Source organism: Hemicordylus capensis, chromosome 9 (assembly GCF_027244095.1).
Source record: "Hemicordylus capensis ecotype Gifberg chromosome 9, rHemCap1.1.pri, whole genome shotgun sequence".
NCBI classification, from domain to species: Eukaryota; Metazoa; Chordata; class Lepidosauria; order Squamata; family Cordylidae; genus Hemicordylus; species Hemicordylus capensis.
Genome location: NC_069665.1, coordinates 17527155 through 17549054, shown reverse-complemented (window position 1 = coordinate 17549054; position 21900 = coordinate 17527155). Strand labels below are relative to the sequence as shown.

At 49.2% G+C, this 21900-nt stretch overlaps 1 protein-coding gene across 2 annotated transcripts in view; it reads left to right on the top strand.

Annotated features, from left to right (window-relative positions):
* RIPOR1 (RHO family interacting cell polarization regulator 1) overlaps positions 1-21900 on the top strand; it is a 120870-nt gene that overhangs the window by 12909 nt on the left and 86061 nt on the right. Inside the window, exon 1 of one of the 2 annotated variants that reach the window (XM_053270714.1) lies at positions 1532-1684. The exons of the other annotated variant lie outside the window; for it this stretch is intronic. The gene's annotated coding sequence lies outside the window, so the exon portion shown is untranslated. Of the gene's footprint in view, positions 1-1531; positions 1685-21900 lie in introns of those variants that run through there. 2 annotated transcript variants of the gene reach the window in all.

Below are 21900 nucleotides of genomic sequence, written 5' to 3'. Positions count from 1 at the left end.
CCTCATCAAGCCAAGCCCCCGCTGGGCCGCCGTCCAATGGCATCAGTCTTCTCCCTCCTGCCCGCGTGGGAAACACACGGATTGGAGGAGGGTGGAAACATGGAAACCGTAGAAGGGAGAAGCTGCCGGAACAACAAAGCCAAACCCTTGGAGGCTTGTGCTATAAATAGAGGCACAGCAAGGACAGGAGAGGTGTGTGTGTTTATCCCTCTAAGGAGGAAAACCTTAGTAACTCATCTGGGCTCAAGCAAGCCCATAGAAGTGCCAGCTTTCCAGGCCTGACACACTGTCTGGCAGAAAGACTGCAAGTCAGTGACACTCTGGATGTAAACTTTTGAAGTTCTCTCTCTCTCTCTCTCTCTGTGGTCTCTACTATCTGAATTAAAGGACTTAGAGCTAGGCTCAGCCCTCCTGTCTCCCGTTATCCAAAGCTGCGAGAACTTTTGAGCTTTTATAGGACGCTGCAAGTTTCTCCAGTGCCTAGTGACTTGAGCAGTAAGGAGGCACAACATCTGGGAGGGTGCATCTGGCAGCCTACTTTCTGGATATGGCAGTCTCAAGAGGGGGGAGACCTCACTTTCGGTGTTAGCTCCAGGATCCATCTGGGGAAACAAGGATCCAGGATCCACCTGGGCACTTTCACACATAATACTGAAAAGCACTTTTGAACTACTCTGTGCACCTGTGAATGCTGTTAATTCGGTCAGAAAACGGGCCTTTTAAGATCAACATTGACATTCTACTAGGAGAGAGAGATGTTTTTGACTGATTGATTGAGTGCCCTCAAGTCAGTGTCGACTCTTAGCGACCACATAGATAGATTCTCTCCAGGATGACGATCTGTCTTCCACTTGGTCTTGAAGGTCTCTCCGTGGTGCCTTCTCGTAATCCAGTCCGTCCACCTTGCTGCTGGTCGTCCTCGTCTTCTCTTTCCTTCAACTTTTCCCAGCGAACTTTTCGCGGAACTTTCCCCTTCTCCAGGGAGCTGGGTCTTCGCATAATGTGTCCATTATAGTTACAGAGAGGCTTACATTCGAATAACAGCCGATGTTCAAGAAGCACGTAGCCGCATTTCTTGAGAAATACGTCCAGCCGATTTCGATGAGACGGACGCCCAAACAAAGGTGCGGAGAATTGCACGCTTGCGCGTGTTTGTCTAGCTAGACGGCCGTCCCTCCCGCTTCAGCCGCGGCTCAGAGACCCGTGTTCTTTTCCCCACCCGAGGATCGGGGCGTGCAGATGTGGCGAGCCAAGCAACAAAGTGGCAACGGAGCTCGACCACACAGTAGGGGAGCGGGAGCGCAGATTCGTGGTAGCCGCGGTCCACTTGACTGCTCCGGCAAGCGCCTAGGCGTGTGCGCGCAATCCCGTTGCCCCGCTTCAGGGGCCTCACGTCCGGGCAGTGCTTTCCTCGAGGGGTGGGAGGCGGAGTGTGCTCGTCATTCGGCATTTCAGCGGGGTGGGTGGCTGAGAGGGAGGGAGATCGCCTCCCGCCCCGCCCCAGGTCCTTTCCCGACGGCGGCGGCTCCACCCCCGCGCTCTGCCCGACGCTTGGTGCTTCGCCGGCTCCTCCCCGTCCTGTTGCTGTGCGTCTAGTGGGCGGCTGGCCTCGGCTCGGCTGCGGAGCGGCGTCAGGAGTGGGACGGGGCGGACGACCTCCGGGGGCTCCTCGATCGGCAGCCATGTGAGTGCGGGATGGGACGGGACTGGGCGGCGGCGCGCGGAGCCGCCGCGTTGTTTGCTCCTTGGGGCGCGGCGCCTCCGCGCAGCAGCGGGTCTCCCCAAAGGCTAGCGGGTCGTCCCGCCTTCATTCTCCTCGCCCCCTCGTCCTCCTCCTCGCTCTGGAAAGGAAGAGGGAACCGTCTGCTGGGAAGGCTCTAGGCGGGTCGCCTTCCCCCGAGTTGTCCCTAGCAGGAGAAAGGCCGGTGTCCCTCCAGCCGCTCTCACCCCTCCTCTTTTCGCGGAACTCGGAAAGATCTGAGACTTGCTCGCCTGTTTCTCTGCGGGTCGTGTTGGGGGGCGGCGGGGGTGACTCGTCTCTCCACGCGGCTCCTTGACTCGCATTACGAGGAGGCTTTCTCTGGAAGAAGCCCTGCAGCTCCTGGACGGGTCCCAGAATGAGAGAAGAAAGTGCAGACAGAGCGGGCAGGGTCTTCCTTTCTCCCTCGGCGCCGCCTTCTATGATGAAACACCCACCCGCTCCGCAGCTGTGGGGCTTCCTTCCTTCTCCCCATTGCTGGGAGGATCCGGTTGAAGGGTCCCTCCTTCCCCCAGGATATTCACCAAGATGGATGGCTTCGTAGTCACTTGGGATCCTGAAGCCGTTTCTGCTAGAGGGAGTACCATGGGGATTTTTCCCCCTGGAATGCTTGCCATAGTGGGTGCATGCCTGTGTGGTTTCCAGACCAGGGTTTCTGGGTGGACAACCAAACAGGGAAAATCCTGCTCCTCATCCCATTTCCTTTGGGCTAGAAAATCTGCCCCCCCCCAAAAGTTCTCTAGTGGCAGTGAGTGCACTACGCTAGAATCCCTGGGAATGTGCCTCCTTCTTCACTGCTGTGAATGACCTTCTGTACGTTTTCAGAGACACTCTGCTGATTGTGTCATGGTGCTGGGCTGAGTGCTGAAAACGGATCCTGGGACGACTAAACTCCTAGCCCAGATTAGTGCTTTAAGGATCTGTGCATGGAGCATCTCCTCTTCCAGCCACACTTGGGAAGTGGGAAGAGGTGTGGAGACAGTGGAGCAAAAAGTGTAGGAGAAGATCTTGGGGTTGGAGTAGCTTCAGCAAGCGAAGACTGGGATCTGGAGTTCTGAATGAGGATGGCTGGCCCTCACGTGTGGGTGGGATCCAGGAGGTAGAGCAAGGAGGGATTTTGCACAGGCTCTGAGTTACTGGTGGTGTGTGTCTGTTCCTCCCCACCCCCCCGCCCGCTCCCTCCACTAGGTTCTGTGGCCTTGTGGGCGGCAGCTAAGTTGGTAATGCCAGGTAATCTTCGTTTTCCATTTCATGGCTGAGTAGCCATTCTCTGCAGATGCCTGATTAAATTTCCAGCTCCCGAGTGCACTGTCTGGTTGCCAGTTGGCTGTGATTTGCCTGCCCGCTTCTGCATGCAGCTTGTTGCGTTATTAGTGTAATTTGCAGTGCGGGTTCCCCCCCCTCACAGCGGGAGCGCTTTCCTAAGGAGGTTAGCAGGGTGTAATTTTCGGATGAAAGGCTTGTGCGTCTTGCCACTTGCCTTCCCGGCACAGGAACGCATGGTGTGATTCTTTTGCCAAGCCTGGGAGTACCCGAGAAGGTGGCTGGGAAGGAGCAGCCAAGCAGAGTCTAAAGGGGGACCTTCCCATGGCGCCCTCTTCTTAATGTAACAGGAGAAGGCCAGGACAATTTGTGGGGAACCCCTTTCAGAGGTGATGGTTGAAAAGAGAAATTCTGTCATTTTAGGGGAAACTATGATGATTTGGGTCCCTCTCCCAATCTCCCCCCCACCCCCATGAAAAGCAGCCTTGAATGAACAGAGGAAGGGCATGAGATGCCGGGGTCTTCTCAGTTCTTTCCCTTCCTGCTGGTTATGGGCTACTCCCCAGCTGCTTTTCTCCATGTGTGGCAAAAAGATACAGGGGTGCTGCATCTTTTCCCATGTGGAAACAGAGGCATATTATGTGTGTTCAACCGGGGAAGGAATTTCCCTTCCTACTATTTGGGTTGAGGCTACAGCCCAGTGGTAGAGCATCTGTTTGCATGCAGAAGAACTCGGGTTCAATCCTTAGCATCTCCAGGTAGGGCTGGGAAAGGTGCCTGAGAGGCACTGCCAGCCAGTGTAGTAGACAATAATGAGCTAGATGAACCAATAGAAGCCAGCTTCCTATGTTTATGATTACTCAAAGTAACTTTTCCCCGGCTACCTTTCCACCCATGTGGGAAGAGAGGCAATATGCTTCTATTTCCATATGGGAAAAGTTAGGGCTGGCCCTACACTAGGCGAGGAGCATTTTTTGTGCCTCCCCTTTCCCCCATTAATTCAGCTTTGGGATACTGTATTTTTCATTTGTAGTCCCTTTCATGACTTTGATAAATGACCTGCATGCAAGATTGATCCCAGAATCAGAAGAGTCATACAAGGTGATAAACTGGCACTTACACATCTGTATTTGTTCCTGACCTATATAAGCACATTAAAAACATTTGTTTCTTCCACCTTGTAGAAACTCTTCCATTTTAAGAATAACTGAAATGCCCTGTGCCCTCCAAGCCTCTAAATTAGGCCTGCTCAACTTAGCCCCCCTCCCAGCTGTTTTTGGACTACAACTCCCATAATCCCCAGCCACAGTGGCCAATAGCCATGGATTATGGGAATTGTAGGCTAACATCTGCAGGAGGGCCGAAGTTGAGCATGCCTGCTTTAAATCCATCCCTGGGAAATGTTATAGATCCTTGTATCTTTGTTCCCACCTAATGGCACAGTGGGGAAATGACTTGACTAGCAAGCCAGAGGTTGCTGGTTTGAATCCCCGCTGGTATGTTTCCCAGATTATGGGAAACACCTATATCAAGCGGCAGCAATATAGGAAGATGCTGAAAGGCATAATCATCTCGTACTGCATGGGAGTTGGCAATGGTAAACACCTCCTGTCTTCTACCAAAAACAACCACAGGGTTCTGTGGGCGCCAGGAGTCAACACCAACTCGGCGGCACAAATTTACCTTTATCTTTGTTCTCCATGTTGAGAAAAGCAACCTGAGGGGGTGATTGAGGACAGGTAACAAAAAATGATAGGGTTAAGCAGACATACACGCACACACACACCGCCCTGTCCTTGTTCTTTTGCTTCTGATTGCAGTGTCCAGAGCTGCTTTTCTTGTAATAATCATAATTTTTTTAAGAACACTGAGAATTTTACGTGTCCTGTGTCACACCTATTTAACTTTGCTATTCACTTTCCTGTCCACATTGTTGTTTGTGTTTACTTACAACAAAAGGAAAATGTTATTTAGTACTTGTGTACTATTGATTTTGCAATTATTTCAAAGAAAATGCCTTGACTTTGTATTGTTCATACACTCTTTAACTCAGAATTTATTTCCCCACAAGGAGAGTGTGTTCAACAGAGTCATGTGAGGATATCCCAGGGTTCACTTCTGCTTTCTAGAGAGGAACTAGCTGTTTTCTCTGTGATGAGCCTGAGCTTCTTGAGAGGGAAGCCTCCACTTGGAGTATTCTTAGGAGCAAAAAGTTCAGGAGTGGATCCACCACTGGTGGGAATGCCCCTCCTAAGTGTGGTGGCTGTACCACTATGCAACTTGCCAAATGCACCGACTGTGAGCTCTTGCCTCCTTTTCAGTTTAACTTCAGAAGTCAAGCCATGTTAAGGATTCGTTCAATGAATTTATTGGAATGTGGTCCTGCATTCTGAACCGCATCTGTGGATAATAGGGGAGATGTGGTAGGTCTACAGCCAGAAAAGAGAGATCCAGTATGTCTAGTGATGGGGAAGTACATGTGTGCACATGAGGCTGAAGAATCTACATAGGAGATTCTCAAACCTTCTTTTTGCAGACCACTTGGAAATTGTTCGGGGTTGCCATGGGCCACTTCATAAGCACTTTTTTTTACAAATCAAAGCCCATGACTCATATATAATTAAAAATATATAAGCATGGGACAAATTACAGATGTTCTCAACTATTCTACAGCCTTCCAGGATGGAGCTCACTTTGAGAACCTGTCATCTATATAGTCTTTGAGTGCACTTGACATGAAGTTGTGTAGGTATGAACTATAGATTTCATAGTTTCTTTGTCTATGAAGCTCTTTCCCCATGAAGGATTGCCTGGTGCCTACTCCGTGACCATTTTGGCACCAGGCAAGGACCTTTAAAACCAGCGATGGGCAGACCTAAGGCTTTGTGGCTTGTCTTTTGCCAGAGCCTTGGGAGGTACCAACATGAAACAGCAGCATGGGGAGGTGGAGCCAGCTACAAAATGGCAGCCTGCGAGGAGGCAGAGCCAGTTGCAAAATGGCAACTTGTAAAAAAAAGGGGGGGGGGAGTAGGTTGCCAGAATTGGGGCTTTTGACACCAAAACCCCTGCATTCCTGGATAGTTTTGCTGCAGGACAGGAGAGAAGCAAGACCAAGCAAGATTGCTTTGAGAGGGAAGGAACAGGACAGAAAACAACAGGAGAGAAAATATAAACAACCCTGAGCACCTGAAGAAAGAGATTAAGAAGTGGCACGGCCATGCCCCAACTCAGTCAGCCAGATTGACAGTATTGTTTGGATAGAAGTGGAAGGAGAAGCCAGTCCAAATGCCTGGAAAGCTGCTTCAGACAAGCCTAGAATCTATGCGTATCTCCCAAGCTACCTAATGCCTGCCCATGCTTTAAGCCGCCATTTTTAATTTTTTCCATCTCCTCTGCTGTGTGTTCAACTGCTGTAATCCCCTGCTCTTCTTTGTTGTTTACTTCTGATTTCACATGGTCAGGCTTTGCTTCACATTCGGTGTGCATTTACTGTTGGTTTTTGGAGCTGGAAAGGCATTCTGATTTTGCCACACACACACACACACACAGAGGCCTTTGCCTTGCTTGTGGCATCCTAATATATAAACGGTAATTTGGAAGGGATGCTTTGAGACTTGAGACTTGGGCTGCATATATGGATTTGGACTTCTATAGGTCTTTCATAAGACCTATCCGTCTTATCTCTGATAAAAGCTGATTGAATCACTTAAATGGGAAAGAGTTCACTAACTATTCTTAAACTCTCTTTCTCCAGCTTCTGAGATTTTGACGTTGCTTTGTCCTTTTAGGTGCCACCTAAAGAAAGATGCCTCTGTTCTTCTGTACATATAACTGGAGATCTGAACTGGTGTGGTGCTGGGGTTAAAGGCTGAACGACAAATAGAAATGTATCTGGTTCAAATCTTACCTCTCTCACAATGGCGGCTGGTGTGACTGCTGATGGGAAGGGGGCGGGGGGGGCAGAAGACTCCTTTAAGTGTAAATTAGTGGGTGCTTACCTCCTATACCGCCACCCCTGAAAGCTCTTACTTGGCTGGCCTCTGCGCATGTGTGGAGGCTGAACTACACTCAGTTGATTGGTTGCTGGCCATGCAACCAATCCTCCACCCCAGCGGGTCCTGGGTGGTGCGACACTGCTGAGAAGAGCTTTCGGATGCAGCAGTATTGGAGGTCAGCACCTGCAAATGTGCCTCCTGCCGCCCACCCGCCCCCGGCGGTGCCTTTAGGTGGCCTTGGGCAAGTGACTTCCTCTCAGCCCGTCCTCCCGTCTGCAGTGTGGAAATAATACTCACCTGTTAGAGTTTTTGGAAGTACAGCAAGTTGTTGGAAGAGTTGTTGGAAGTACAGCAAGAAGATCAGGGGCATAGCAAGGGCTTTAAATGGGGCTTAAACAAATTCATGGAGGACAGGATCTATCAGTGGCGCCCGGATAGCTCAGTCGGTAGAGCATCAGACTTTTAGGAGAGGAGAGCTGGTTTTGTGGTAGCAAGCATGACTTATCCCCATAGCTAAGCAGGGTCTGCCCTGGCTGCATATGAATGGGAGACTTGATGTGTGAGCACTGCAAGATCTTCCCCTCAGGGGATGAAGCCGCTCTGGGAAGAGCAGAAGGTTCCAAGTTTCCTCCCTGGCTTCTCCAAGATAGGGCTGAGAGAGATTCCTGCCTGCAACCTTGGAGAAGCCGCTGCCAGTCTGTGAAGACAATACTGAGCTAGATAGACCAATGGTCTGACTCAGTATATGGCAGTTTCCTATGTTCCTTTCCTAATGGTTTCTAGTCTTAATGGCTGCCACCAGGTTTGGAAACAGGATGCCTCTCTGAATACTAGTTGTAGGGGAGCCATGGCAGCAAAGAGGGCATGCCTTCATCTCTTGCTTCGGGGATTTCTAGGTGCATTTGATGGGCCACTGTGGGAAACAGGACGCTGGAGTAGATAGGTCTTGGGCCTGATCCAGATCCAGCAAGGGCTGTTTTATGTATCAAGGTTGGAGGGAGACCTAGGACAAAAAGTGAAGAAGGAGGACTCCCCCTCTTCAGAGAGGCAGAGAGCAGACTGGCACCCTCCCCGCCACACCCTCCATGGGGGCCCAGGAACATTTGTCCCCCTGCCTTGTGCAACGGTAGCTACATCCCTGAATAGGATAACGCACTTTGGACATCCAAAAGGGCTACACAAATGCTAAGAATTATTAGAGGAGTAGACCAAGATTAACCTCCCTGATGTTTTCATGCTACCTTGATCTCCCCACAGTTCATAGAAAGGCTAATGAGTCTAATGCTCCGGTTTTGGTAACGAGTGGGCGCTGCGAGCTAACTATTTGTGTCTTGCTAAACAATTCCTGATGGCGTAATTGTCTTAGGTGGCTGGATTGGCTGAACGCTTCTGAGTGCCGCACTTTCCCTGGGCCGGGCTGTGCTGACTTTGGCTGTGAATGCCAGGGCTGACCTTGCCCCCGGGTCACCTAAGTGGCTGCCTAGGGCAGTGCTTTGTGAAAAGGAGGGCTGTGATTTCTTGATGCTTCCGAAGCTGGCATGGCCTTCCTGTTCGCAGTCATTTTGACTCATGGACTGCTGCCTGGGGACAGGGGTGAGAAAAGTCTGATGCTGAAGGAAGGTAAGAACGCACCAGAAAGAGAGAGAGAGACGAAGCTTGAGTCTTGGAGGATTCCAGTGGGCCTTTGGCCAAGTGTGAGGTCTGGTGCCTTTTTAAATATTTTAACAAGGGTGCCGAGGTTAAGGCCACCTCTGTCCAATGAGTAGCACTTTAACGGAAAGTGTCTGCAGGCCTGGCAGAAAAGTGGTTGCGTTATGGGTTTGTTTGATTTGTGGAAATCTGCCCCCTCCCCTTTGCCATTTATTTAATGGCTTTGTAAATGACAAGGGGGAATTTACTGCTACAGGCTGAATATTTTCAGCCTAAAAGCGAGCTGGAGATCTCCTTGATAATGGGTTTTGTTCTTCATTTTTTGCTTTGCACCTGAAGTCTTGCCTGTCTTGGCAAGGTAGAACTTGGAGTATTTTTCAAGGTAGGGTGTGGAGGCTTTTTCGAAAAACCAGGAGTCAACATCAACTCGACTGCACACTTTACCTTTTACATACATTTTATGTATGTAAGAGCCAGCGTGGTGTAGTGGTTAGAGTGCTGTACTAGGACCGGGGAGACCCAAGTTCAAATCCCCATTCAGCCATGATACTAGCTGGGTGACTCTGGGCCCACCACTTCTCTCTGAACCTAACCTACTTCACAGGGTTGTTGTGAGGAGAAACTCTAGTACACCGCTCTGGGCTCCTTGGAGGAAGAGCGGGATATTATTATTAATAATAATAATAATAATAATAATAATAATAATAATAAATATTAATAGTTATCCCAGCCCACCTTAGCATATTTGCCCGAATAGAGGATGACTCTGAATATAAACCCCCTTAAGCAAGACAGATTAAATATGTTCTATTTAACCTATATTTATACTTATATTTACCCAAAAGGTTATACCTATATTTACCCAAAAGGAAGAGGCCTCTGAATTTAAGATCCTCCCCCTGCCCTTCATTTCTAATATCAAAGAACTTGGGGGAAACCTAGTCTTGGATTCAGGTATATACAATATATACAATGCCGTGGTAACTTAAAAAATAAAAATACATAGTACAGAAAACATTAAAATGTGAAATCACAAATGAGAAGAAAGGGGAATATAATAAAAGGCCACACTTCAGACTACACAGGAGTTGGAGACCAAAAGCATGGGAGAAAGCGAGTGCTGCCTTTGCCAGACACCAGAGGGCAGGCAAGGTTGGGAGTGAACAGCCAATGAGGAGAGCATTCCACAGTCTGGGGGCAACAACAGAGAAGATCCTGTCCTGCCTGTAAGATAACTGGAGCCTCCCTTGATGTCAGCATGCAGAACAGTCCCCTCTGTTTATCTAGTGCGGAAGGCAATCTCTTGAAGAAGAAGGCGGTCCCTTCATATACTTAGCCTAAGCTGCTAAGTTTTGCACACCCACTTTTAAATGGTCTCCGTTAAGAGTGTCAGAGGCCACTTGTAGTTTACTTTAAGGCAGGGCTGCACAGCTTCGGCCCTCCTGCAGATTTGGGATTATAGCTTCCATCATCCCTGACTGTTGGCCACTATAGCTGGGGATGATGGGAGTTGTAGTTCAAAAACAAATGGAAGGTCAAAGTTGTGCAGCTCTGCTTTAAGGCCAAACGAGGATTTAGGGCAATTGTGTCTTTGTTAAAATGAGCTTGCCCAGTCTAGCTGTTAAACTGAATGTTATATAAAGAAATTCTTCAATTTGCCTAACCTGAATCTTCCAGAGAAGGATGAATGAGAGAGGGAGAAAAGCTTCTCTCTCTCCACTTGATCCACACCATGCATAATTTTATACACCTCTAGCATGTCACCCATCACCCGCCTTCTTTCTAAAGGCCCTAAAGTTGTAGTCTTTCTTCATAGGGGAGTCGTTCCAAACCCCCCACAAAGCCCATCCACCCTCCTACTTCTCCATGTAATTTTGTCAAGTGTCCACTATCTGGCTCCTAGATCCAAAAGAAAACTTGCCAAGGCCTGCTGGAAGTTTTGGGGAGATGGGTGTGTTGGAAACTGACTCCCAGGAAGCGGATTTCTTTCTCTTTCTCTCTGGCTTGGTCAAGTGTGGGAATGTGTGTCTGGGTTCTGGAGTGGTAATGATTTTTGGAGGAGCTGCTGAACTTTGGTTCTCCTTTGCATCTTTGGGAACGTCTGCATTTTTTCTTTTTTTCCCTCCGTATCTTGTTCCATGACACATCCCCAGGCATGTGACTTCCTTCTATATCTGCCATTTGGACATCTGCTAGCCAGAAGAAGCAGGAGGTTATTAAAAGCTACTTCCTGTGGCGCTGCTGCTGCTTTATTGTGTGTTTTGTTCTTATTGCATTTTATCTAATACAGCACAAAAGCTCACTCTCCCTGTTGGGCTCTCAGCATTTATTATTATTAATATTTAATCTTTCAGCGGCAGGGGGAGTGGGGGCAGCACCACTTTCTCATGTCTTTGTGGGTTGAAACCGGGCTTAACCTTCCTGTCGTTGCCTGGCTAAAATCGGTCATGTGCAGTCTGAGTGATCGGCCCTCTCCCTGGATCTAAGCGGACAGAAATGGGCTGCCTGAGATGAAGACAAATTAAATAACTCTGCCCCTGAATATCCTAGCCTAGATGCCACCATTACATTTCTAGGCACTATGGCTCCCTGCCACCTGGGATTTGTCCTGCTCGTAGCTCCTCCCTCTCAGTGTGCAGAATCCTGCCCTCGGTACCAAAGTCTCTGCCTCTGTTGGCAGAATATTCCTTGGTTTCGTTCACCTGCAAATCAACCAAACCAGTTCAAGAAGTACCTGCTGGAGCAAAGTCTAGAGTTGTTAAATGAGTTGCTACTGCTGAGTTCAGGGTGAGAATTAGAAATCTGTTGCACTGTCCATTTTATAGATGGGGAACTGAGAGAGTTTGGGGCGCCTCCAGGTCAGCCTGCTGAATCCACAGCCCTGAGAGCAACTGGCTGCATCTCTGGTTTTGGGTTATATGAGGACATGGGCCACTTAGGCTAGGTCAGCGTAGCTACAGAGGCAGGAACCACTGCAGCTCGGTGCTGCAGTGCTGGTTTGGCCTGTGCCTCTATCAGGGATTCCCAGGTATTGTTGGCTACAACTCCCAGAATCGCCAAGCAAAAGCCCTTGCAGCTGGGGATTCTGGGAGTTGTAGTCAACAACATCTGGGAATCTCTGTTAGCGGGATCACTGGCCTGCCCCATTGTCTTCTCCACACTGTTGGGTTTCCTGCCGTTAGCCCCCGTCAGAACTGGTCTCTGAGAGGACAAGGAACAGCTTTGGGTGCTGTTGTCAAGGCAGAAAGGTGGAATAAAAATGCCGCAAATAACGCTGGTGGTCAGATCCCGACGAATTTTGCCGGCAATTGGCAACACTGTGTGCTGTAATAGGGTTGCAGTCGGAGAGTCGTAGGGAGATGTAGAACTGGCTTGTGCAGCCGGGCAGTCTTGTAAGTAGCACGGGAATGTGGGTATTGCGGATGTCTATAAAATAGGCAGTGTGGGAGGATGTGCTTGATGGTTTTGACTTGCCCAACGTTGCAGGGGCACGGGCGTTCCGGGAAGGGGATCTTCTTGTATCTTCCACCTAACACAGCCGAAGGAAGGAACGCACTGCAGTGAGCCAGGGTGGAGGTTCTTCTGTGGTTAGGGGCCTCTAGCTGCGATAGATCTACAGCAGGTGCCTCTCTATACCTTGGGCTTTCGGAGATGGGGAGGTTTGGAACCCTACCAATGTCAGTTTGGTGCTCTGTTTGAAAAGTGTCCTGGCCTGTTCATAACCCAGGGAAAGTGGTGTGGGGCAGTGGGGAGAGCGCCTGAGTGATAATTAGTTTCACCAACAGGGTTGGCTTCCAGGTGGATTGGTACCCATAATCCATCCTCCATCATTAAGGGGGGATAGGCCCATTGGAAAGGAGGAGAGTCTTAGCCAGGAATTGAGTATGGGGGTTGTTTGCATGCATTTGCAGCCTGCTTGCCCACCACCCACCCTGACCATGTTAAGGGGTGGGGGAAAGAAGAGGGAGAGGGAGACGTGGGAGTGGAGCAACGAGCCCTCTTGGCCCCCCTTTTCCCCTCCTTGCTTCCCAGGTTTGGCTCTGTTTTCTGTGCCCTGGTGGTTGAGGAAGAATTCTGCCCCCCAGCCCTGCAGAGTGCTGGGAGAATCTCAGTTCATTGCAAAACCCACCTAACTGCTGGAGTGTCTGGGTGGCGGGTGTTGCCTGTGCAGCTAGTAGGAGGGAGGGGGAGGAGAGGAATAGTGTGGAGGGCCAGGGTAGGCATGGGACAAAGCTCATTTTTGGCTGCGGCTTGCATGCTGAGGCAGCAGCTCACTTGTTTAGACAGTAGACCTCCCAAAATATCATCCTTGAGGCCCAAGACAGCTGCTGGGGTGGCTTTAAAGAGTGGAGTGGAGGTGGGGGGAGATGGGAGTATGGCATAGGAAGGGGGGACCTTTTGGTCTGGAGTGACCTTGCAGTTCGGGACAGGAGGGCCATGTGGACGTTCCTCCACCCACCAAATGCCAGTTCATTTCAGACCATCCAGTGCTGCTCAGACTTCTCACTGGCATAATGACCTCTAAAGGTACAGTGTGCTGTTCAGTCTGTGTCAACTCTCGGCGCCCACAGAGCCCTGTGGTTGTCTTGGGTAGAATACAGGAGGGGTTGACCATGGCCATCTCCCGCACAGTATGAGAGGATGCCTTTCAGCATCTTCCTCTATTGCACGTTACTGGTATATATGTGCTGCATATCTATATAAGACATACCACAGCACATGCCCAGAGTCCACAGCATAAGCTTGTCCCCATTTTGCACTCCCTAGGGGTGGAGGGCAGGCTGGCCTCCCTATATGCCAGGAGTCCTCAAACCTGGGTCCCAGGGTGCTACTGGACTACAACTCCCATCATCCTCAGCCACAAAGGAGGATGGGAGTTGTAGTCCGGAAGCACTTTGGGACCCAAGTTTGAGGACTCCTGGCATATAGGGAGGACAGCCTGCCCTCCACCACTAGGGAGTGCAAAATGGGGACAAGCTTTCACCTGCCCAGCTAGGCCTCATAAAGGTATACGTCTCTGGTCCACTCTAACCCTCCTGTGGTAGTGGAATGGGGTTGTCAGCCAGGCGTATAAGGAAAAAGACAGCTCCTGAAATACAGAGGGCGGTTGGGACCAGCCAGTAGGACCCAGACAAAGACACAGTATTGTCTCTGGGTCCTTGTAGCAGAAGGCTTTGTTACATTCCACACCACACCTGCTGTGGTGTAGTGATTAAAGTGTTGGACTGGGGTGGCCCGAGTTCAAATCCCGGTTCAGCCATGAAACTCACTGGGTGGTTCTGCCTAGCCTACTTCACAGGGTTGTTGTGAGGATAAACAAAGCATGCCTCCAGTGTTCCCTCGAAGGCATGCACATGCATACACGCACACTGTCTTGATGCTGCTGCCAAGTCCAGAACAAAACTCCCGCGGGATAGAAGTGTAAATAAAACGGAAGATTGGGAGAAGTCTCTCTTGTACAGCACCAACTTCAGGGTGGGGTGTGAGGTTTCTGCTCCCCGCATCCCGGCTGCGCAGCTCTGGCTTGTGGTCCCATATATAGCCTGGCATTGAACTTCCTTTGCCTGACCCCGTTGGTGTCTCCTGAGAGAAAGTGGGGCATGCAGCTGCGCTGATGCACAAGCTCTTTCCCCCTCACAGAAGCTTGTCCCACGTGATAGCCTCAAAGCATCTCAGCTGCCTTCTTCTCCAGGCTGGCTTAATTTGGGAGGTTGGGTTGAGAGCATTCCAGGAAGCTAGACAGCATTCCTGTGCTCTCTGCCCGAGGGAGGCCAGGACAGCAGGACCTCTGCAGAGTTAATGTTTATCCCAAGAGAATGCAAACCTCTGTAGAGCAACTGGGTTCCTTTGCATGCATAGAGGCTTTCCAGAATGCAAGGACGAAACAAGCCTTGAAGAGGCAGGAGAGTTCAGACTTGAGAGCTCTTTTCTTGGGGCACAAGCTGTTCACATCTCTCGGCTTTTAAATCATTTGTACAGAAGTGTCTCTCTGTCAGTTCCAAGATACTTCCTCGGATGCAGAAGGGGGCGGAACTCCCCCAAGATTTTACTCTTCCTGAGGTGGCCAGGGTGGGTGGCTCAAATATCAGGTTTCAGAATGAGCAAACACAAGGTTATTTGTACAAAACGTTAAGCACAGAATTTAATTTTCTAGCTGTAGGATTATGGTTCCTTTGGCACATAACTTCCTCGGCTTCAGTGCGTAAGATGTCTCAAAGTGTCTGTTACGGGCCCTTGTAAAACTCTGAATACAAATCTTTACTTTATAATCTTCCTATTCAAATGCGGTGTTTCAATTCAGCACTTCTGTAAATACAGTTGGTAAATTCCCATTAACTTTGGCTGCTTTACAGAGCTGCAATGAGGCAAAGCATGAGTTTGCATAATTTTTGTCTTTTAATTTGCATGATACTTATAGGCTGTAGCTTTGTCAACACTAGGAGTACAATGGAAACATTCTCTGAAATTTATACTGATTCCAGCAGCATATATACACCTTTCTCCTAGTTGGGATGTTGCTACTTCTGTGAAGAGAGTAAAGAGAACCTTTGCTGAACTTTAGTTGCCAAAAGTTGAATGATGTCAGCATAGTTTTCCCCCTTCTGATCTGTTACTAACTGAGCAGAGAGACACCTTTTAAAAGTAGTGATTCTCTTATATTTAGCAGGGGGAGAGCAACTGGCCCTATCCATCCCCGGCACAGCATCCCTCCAGTGGCTGCTGCTGGTGTCTACCTTGTGTTTCTTTTTTAGATTGTGAGCCCTTTGGGAACAGGGAGCCACTTTATGTATTTTTATCTTTGTAAACCACTTTGGGAACTTTGGTTGAAAAGCGATATATAAATATTTGCCGTATTTGAGAAAAGCCAAGTCAGCTGAAGGTTAACAAAGTTCGTTTCTTCCTTCTGGTCACGTATTGAGTGGAAAGTAAAGTACAAAGCATCTCTGTTCCCAAACGCTTTAAATATCTCTAGACTAAAGGAGCTGCTAATTGCTTGGAAGAGAGCAGGTTTGTCAATGCTGTTCTGATGCCCACACTCCAGCTGTCATGATGTAGAATGCAGGAACAGTGGGTACACTGCAGCCTCCTCCAGAAATATGTTCAGCGGTTGCATCCAAAGAATGTTTGCAGTGACCGATGCTTGCACGGTGACTGATGCTTTTCACAGGCTTTGCAGTGACCGATGCTTGTGTTTCGGGGAAGATGAATGTCATTCCTGGCTGCAGGAGAGGATTGTTGCCGTGCTCTGATTCTGCCTCTGAGCAACTGTCCCTCTACCCACCTGAAGTCCTCTTCATCCTTCCACCGAGTTCTTGAATTAAGGGAGAAAAGTGGGGAAGCCTTTTCTGGAGCCCACAGGAAACTGCCTTATACCGAGTCAGAGCACTAGCTCAGTGTGGTCTTCTCTGACTGGCAACAGCTCTTCAAGGTCTTGGGAGTCTCTACCAGCCCTACCTGGAAACGCAGGGTGGAAATGAACCTGGGACCTTCTGCATGCAAGCAGATGCTCTGCTCTTGAGCCTCAGCCCCATCCCCTAAGGCTGGGCTGCCCACTTCGGCCCTCCAGCCGTTTTTGGACTACAGCTCCCATTTGGGGATGGGCACAAAGTGTTTCTTGCAGATCCGGCGGCGGGGGGGGAGGCGTTGAGCAGGCGGCAGTGAGCAGGCCCTTTAAAAAGAGGAAGGCAGGTCTTACCTGCCCCTCTGCCGCTCCCGCCTCCAGCCAAGCTGCCAGTTTTAAACAGCCATGCTGTCTGTTCTGAAAAGCCATGACACGCAGCTGCTTCCTGCCTAGACACTGGAAGTTCAGAACAGAAAGGAACGGAACAGTAGGAACAGAAATCCCTACTCCGTTGTCCTCAGCCACAGTGGCCAGTAATTAGGGATGATGGGAGTTGTAGTCCTACAGGAAGTCTGAGGTTGTGCAGCCCTGCCCTAAGGGGAATCTTACAGCAGCCAGTGCTCACATGTCACCCATCCAAATCCAAATCAGGACAAACCCTGCTTAGCAAAGGGTACAATTCGTGCTTGCTACCACAAAATTGTCTCTCCTCCCTGTGCCCTGTTCCTGTCTCCCTACAATTTTAGCCGACTTATAGATCCTCTGTAGCTTTTGTCCTGGTTGTTTTTGAAAGCTAGGGTAGGTCTTGACAGATTTGCTTTGAATCTGGGAACCATCCCCAAAATCTGGGAGCCAGACTATGTACACTTGATCAAATTACCGGACTTTGTGATGAGCATCATGGACGGGGCGAGTAAATGGGTTTCTCTCCATTCCTTTGTTTTTTATTCCTGGGAACAGAAACTGGGCTGCATGGGACAAAGAGAAATTTTATTAAATAAGACTGCCTCTGAATATCCAAGTCTAGGCACCATGGTTAAGTTTCTAGGTGCCATGGCTCCCTGGCACCTGGGATTTGCCAAGACCTGAGCTAGGGAGGCCATGTCTCCTCTGATCCTCCTGTAATTTGGGCCCCTCTCCCATCCATCTGCCCACACGTCCAGATGGCATTTCCCCCGTCTCATTCACCATCTTCTCCAAGACACTTGCCCACAAGTTACAGCCGTTTTTCATTGGCTGAGAACACCTCAGCGCAAGGACTGATTTAAACTGGCCTTGGTGCTACTCAGCCACATAGGAGTCACACTGAAGCCCTTTTCTGACATTATGCTGAACCTGCACTCAGATGTCTGTACACACATACATGTGTTTGTGTGAATGACTGCACCTTTGTTCACTTTAAAAGTGAACTTGAGTAAAGGCCCCCTGAAGAGCAGGGTGCAGATCGGAAGTGGACTTCTGCGCTCAACATACAGTAGCACATGAATAGCTGTACCTGCATAGGCACCTGTGCCTCTGCACACAGATGGTAGGAGCGTTGAACAAAACATGTGCCTGGGGCTTCTGGCTGCCGGTTTTCAAGCTTGGCATGAGGGTCAGCTTTGTATGCATAGCTGGACAGTATTTGCTGTTAAGATTCTCTGTCTCTATTGACTTTTCTCTTAGTTGGGCTCTCTCTCTTCAGGTAAATAGCAATAGCAATAGCACTTACATTTATATACCGCTTTATAGCCGGAGCTCTCTAAGCGGTTTACAATGATTTAGCATATTGCCCCCAACATTCTGGGTACTCATTTTACCGACCTCGGAAGGATGGAAGGCTGAGTCAACCTTGAGCCCCTGGTCAGGATCGAACTTGCAACCTCCTGGTTACAGGGCGGCAGCTTTATCACTGCGCCACCAGGGGCTCTTTGGTGGCGTTGTCAATGGGTTGTCAATGGGGAAAGCTAGCTTTTCACAGCACCATCCAATTCTGCAGGATGTTTCACTAGCCATAGCAGCCTTGCTTGCTTGCTTGCTTGGAACTTGTCCACTCTTATGGAATCTAATAATGGGCTCCGGAAAGGCATGTGTATGTGATGGGTGGTCCTTCCCCACTGCAGTGGGGCTAAGATTCTGGGATCTCTTGGTCAGCTTGACATCCACTTATCCGTAGTTCTTAAACTTTGCAGTTGCCCTTCTCGGCTGGATCCAAAGCTGTGGGGTGATGCAGAAGAGACTTCCTCTTGGGCCTTGCACTTCCCAGGCTCCAGCGTTCGGGTCACTGGGGGTGTGATGTGGTGAGAGAGTCTGCCTTGGATTTGCATGCTTCACTGTGGCAAAGTTGCCTTTGTCAGCAGCACTGGATTCTCTCGAGAGCTCAGCTACAAAGGCCCGAGTGATGGGGAGATAATGTGTGTGAAGAGCTGACAAAGGCCTCTTGAGAACGCCCACAGGTATTGTGCTTCTGTGATCAGGTGGAAGCGGGCACCGCACTGAGATCCCACACAGCACTGTATGATACGTTCCCCATTCCAATGCCTGTCCCAATGGGAAAGGCAAAAGTTGTGTTACTGATAGCATTCTCAAGCAGGCCCCCCCCCAGTTTAAATATTTGCTTGTTTTCTTTTAAAAGTTGTTTATTTAGTTCACTAGTGACTTGGCACAAAAACGAAGTGAGAATTTAAAAAGCAGATGCCATCTGTGGAAAAGCAGAGGTTGTAGAGGAACTGCATTGTCGGACATAGTAATTACTTTATTTGTTAGTCGTCCCATAACAATTGTTCTGGGGGCAGCTTGGCAAAGTGAAACAAGGGAATGGAACATACAGTTACATATCAGGGCATGGAATGGTGGAGAGGCAAGCAGCAAATACTGGTTAAAATCCTGCCGATCAGCTGTTTAGCAAGGGAGGGTGCAGTGGTGGTCTGATTTCTGGACTCGTAGCTTTCTTTCTTGATCAGTGAAATTCTAGCTCCTTTGAAGGGGTAATGCTGGCAGTACAAGCAAGAAACTTTGGGGAAACCATGTAGAAAGGCAGGGCTTTGCCATACATGTGGCCAACCACCTCACGGGCAGTGTTCCCTGTAACAGGGCTGCCCAGATGTTGCTGACTACAACTCCCATCACCCCCAGCTGCAGTGGCCTTTGTCTGGGAATGATGGGAGTAGTAGTCAACAGCATCTGGGCAGCCCTGTTACAGGGAACACTGAACTGAGGAGGAGAGCTGGTCTTGTAAGAACAGCCGTGCTGGATCAGGCTCAAGGCCCCTCTAGTCCAGCATCCTGTTCCACACAATGGCCCACCAGATGCCTCTGGGGAGCCCACAGGCAAGAGGCATGCGCATGCCCTCTCTCCTGCTGTTGCTCCCCTGCAACTGGTATTGAGAGGCATCATGGCTCTGAGGCTGGAGGTGGCCCACAGCCACCAGACTAGTAGCCATTGACAGACCTGTCCACCATGAATCTGTCTAAGCCCCTTTTAAAGCCATCCAAGCTGGTGGCCATCACCACATCCCATGGCAAAATCCCATCTTGTGCTAGCAAGCATGAACTGTCTCCTTTGCTAAGAAGAGTCCACCCTGGTCTGCATTTGAATGGGAGACTACTTGTGAGCACTGCAAGTTATTCCCTTTAGGGGGGTGGGGCTGCTCTGGGAAGAGCGCTTTCACACTTCCATGAAGACAGTTCCAAGTTCCCTCCCTGTAATCTCCAAGATGGGGCTGAGAGAGACTCCTGCCTGCAACTTTGGAGAAGCCGCTGCCAGCGTGGTGTAGTGGTTAGAGTGCTGGACTAAGACTGGGGAGACCCGAGTTCAAATCCCCATTCAGCCATGATACTTGCTGGGTGACTCTGGGCCAGTCACTTCTCTCTCAGCCTAACCTACTTCACAGGGTTGTTGTGAGGAGAAACTTAAGTTCCTTGGAGGAAGAGCGGGATATAAACAATGCTTTTTTTAAAAAAAAAGATTAAACAGTGTGTAGACACAATGCTGAACTAGATGGACCCATGGTCTCACTCGGTATAAGGCACCTTCCTATGTTCCTCTGTTCACAGACCACTCCTCTTGCCAGGTACATTAGTAACACTTTGCCAGTCCACCTGCAAAAGGCCAGCACTGCAATTGCTCTGGAAGAGCCACATCTTCGAAAAGACTGGAGGATAACAAAGAAAATGCTGGAAATGCATTTTCTGGATTATCCGTAATAATGGAGGGAATGAGTGTCGGTTCCAGAGGAAACAATAATGTGGAGCTGGAAGCACCATACATCATGGTGTGTGTGTGTGTGTGTGTGTGTGTGTGTGTGTGTGTGTGTGTGTGTGATGGTGATAGGGGCGAGAATGGCCAGGTCAGAGTGATTCATGGCAAAATTCATGCAGAGCTGGGACCCACATCGTTTTGACCATGCTGCCTCCTTGGCCTCCACTAGATTGGTCTTAGGAGAGAGAGCGAGGGAGAGAGAAGAGCCAATGGATTTCTCAGATTGGAGATAGTGCTGAGAGTGACTAGTTGCCTTCTGCTTCTCTGCTTGGCCCTTGATGGCTGTCCTCTGTGAGCGAGTTTGCCAGGGGCTGAAGTGTCCAATGGAGTAGAAAGGTCAGGTTGAGTCAAAGAGAGTCCCGGCGTAATTATTGGAGTGTGAGGCTTTCTCTGTTGCAGTTCCCGGGTTGGCACCTTTGGTCTGCTCCAGAGGGCCCTATTTTCCATTTTAGATGTCTGGGAGTATGTCTACAATGCCCCTTTGTGTGGCGCTGAGACAGAGTCTGAGCCCCAACCGGGCACATGGCAAACTAAATCTGAAGTTGGCTAGAAAATGAGCCAAGCAGCACCCCTGTTCCTGAGCTGAGAGGGTCAGCTTTGTAGGTAGTGGGTTGCTGAGCTGTCCAGAGCCCATCTTTCTTTGATTCCTAATAAATTTGGACTCTACCCCTTCAGGCCAGGGTTGTAAATCTCTGACATCTTCTAAATGTACCTCCTGTTGGTTTAATGTTGTTTTAGTTTAATGTTAGTTTAATTTTGTCTGCAAAGCTGTTTAAAAGAATAATAAGATGGTTTTCTGTCCCCAAAGAGCTCACAATCTAGAAAAAACACAAGGTAGACACCAGTGACTGAAGGGATGCTGTGCCCATGTTTAATATAGTTGTTCTTCCCCTATTAAATATAAGAGAAAGACCACTTTGATTTTAATGTGTTCTTTCCATGTCCCCCAAGTTGTGGGGTGTAAATCCCTTGAACATGTGAAGCTCCATTTACTGAGTCAGACCTTTAGTATTGTCTACTCTGACTGGCAGCAGCTCTTCAGTGTGTTGGGCAGAGATTTTCCCCAGTCCTACCACCTGATCATAACTGGAGATGGTGAGGACTGACCCTGGGACATTTTGCATACATAATCTTCTGTGAAATGCGCCCCATGTACCGGGGAGCCCAGCATAGCATAGTGGTTAGAGTGTTGGACTAGGACTGGGAAGACCCGAGTTCGAGTCCCCATTCAACCATGAGACTCACTGGGTGACCCTGGGCCAGCCATGTATCTCTCAGACTAACCTACCTCACAGGGTTGTTGTGAAGATAAAAATAAACATGTATTTTTATATGCTCTGAGCCCCTCGGAAGAACAGTGGGATATAAATGTAAATAAATAAATAAATAAATAAATAAATAAATAAACTAGTAAAGCCATGAAGCCGGGTGGTTCAGTTTCCTACCCCTTTCGTGCAATGCTGAAGAACTGAATAGAACAATAAAATTAGTTGGATAGTCTGGTGTTTCTCAAAGATTTTGCAGGCATGGACCGGTACATTGTTCGTGCGCAGTTTCCTGGACCAGCAGTGAGTAAGGGGGTTGCCCCCCTCACTTCCAGACACCCCCCCAAAAAAACCCATTTCGGTCAGCTCTCCGGAGCTCATTTCCAG